The sequence below is a fragment of the Pinus tabuliformis genome, chromosome 6, assembly GCF_031772625.1.
Source record: "Pinus tabuliformis cultivar Carrire ecotype Pingquan chromosome 6, CPIR1, whole genome shotgun sequence".
Classification (NCBI taxonomy): Eukaryota; Viridiplantae; Streptophyta; class Pinopsida; order Pinales; family Pinaceae; genus Pinus; species Pinus tabuliformis.
Genome location: NC_142292.1, coordinates 1,819,037,331 through 1,819,039,262, shown reverse-complemented (window position 1 = coordinate 1,819,039,262; position 1,932 = coordinate 1,819,037,331).

Here is a 1,932-nt window from a genome sequence, read left to right as displayed (position 1 = left end):
GATATGGTAACCATTGGGATACCAGGATCAATATATTTTTCTATTACTGTTTGAGTAGACATAAGACTTGCTAATTTACCAATGACTTGGATTGTTGCAGGATCCTTTTTCTTTCTTTCTTTCCTAATGCACAGTTCCTTTATTGTCTTTGCATATATCGGTATTTCTTTGATGGCTTTTAATAAAGGAATCTTAACATATGCATTTTTTAACTCATCTAAGATATCAAATTCAGGAAGGGTTATTTGATTTTGAATTTGTTGTTCTACCAACCTTTCAGGATAAGGTGGTGTTTGTGTGATATTTGCTCCTTTCTGATTTTGTACCTTAGTTTGTGCTGTTTCAGATGATTCTCCTTGTTCAGCTGGTTCTTCTATAATTGGAGGAGAATCCTTCTTAAGTACTTTTCCAGACCTTAAATGGACATCATCAAGAGGAAGAATTGAATATGCAGGATAATATGCTATTTCCTCTACTGTATATGCAGATTTGTCCACTTTGTTATTCGGATTAGCCACCGGTTGGGATGGTAATTGTGTTGGTCTGGGTTGATTTGAAGGTAACTGTAATTGCTGTGGTTGTGTTAACAATGGTGGTGGATTTTGCTGTTGGAATGGATATGCAGAATTTTGTTGCGGAAATGGCATGGATGAAAGATATGGTGGGTATGAAAATGGCTATTGGTACTGTTGCTGGTAATGTTGTTGATATTGTTGAGACTGTTGTGGTTGTTGGTTTCCATAACCATATCCTCTCCAACCTTGTGCAGGTTGTTGTGGATATTGTTGTGGAGGCCAAGCTTGCCATGGCATTGGAGGGGTCCAAGGATTATAAGATGGATAGGCATAATTTTGCTGAGGGATTTGTTGCTGATTTGGTTGAGGCATTCTAGGTGGCCATGGTCTTCTTGGTGAAACATAATAGAAACCTTCTGCTCCTTGCATTTCTTCCATTGAATTAGTTTGCAAGTCTTTCAATGTTACACAATTTTCTGTGGAGTGATTTCCTGTACAAAGACCACACATTTGAATGCTATCTAAAGGACAATCTCTCAAAGGATGTTTCTTTTTACATTTTGAACAAAATATTGCTAAGGCTTGTTCTTGTTCTTCTTTCTTTTTGTTTGCCTTTAGCACATCTACTTGTGTCCCTAATGTACTCAAAAGATCTGTTTTGAAATTTTCCAATAGACTTCCTATTTCAGCTCTTGTTATCCCTCCTGCAGCTGACTTTGCTGCTTTAGAACTTACTTCCCTTCTTCCGGTTTTTGATCTTCCTCTAGAATATTTCTGACATAACTCGACAATTTCATCAAATGGAAGATTTGAAATATCTCATTTTCCCATTACATTTAAAATGTCAAGGTATTCATCTCTTATACCTTTGAGGAAGATTGTGCGAACAGTTTCTTGATTTAGGGAATGTTGTTTAGACTTCTGAAGATTGTATGCAAACCGTTCTAAATATTCTTCTAGATTTTCATCTTCTTGCTGTGTCATCCTAAACACATCTTCCTTTGAATCTCTAGATCTACAATAAGGCTGATATTTCTTAAGGAAGACAGTTCGCATATCATCCCAGGAGGCTATTGTTTGTTCTCCTAAACCCATAAACCATTTTAAAGCTGCTGCTTTTAATGTTGCAGGAAAAAGACGGAGCTTATGGACATCATCAGTATAGCCATATGTTCTACATAAGATATCGAATTCAAACATGAATGAATCCGGATCTTCTGTAGACATTCCATAGAAGTTTGGCAACACAGAAGGTGGAATGTTTTTCATTTTTACTTCTTCTCCTAGTATTGCACTTGTATCTATTATTGGGAAACCAAAAGTTGATTCTTGGTCAAGTCCATCTTCTTGTCTTTTCCTGTCATTTTCTACCTTCCTATCATTTTCGTGTTTCCTTTCTTCCTCTCTCTTCCTCCTC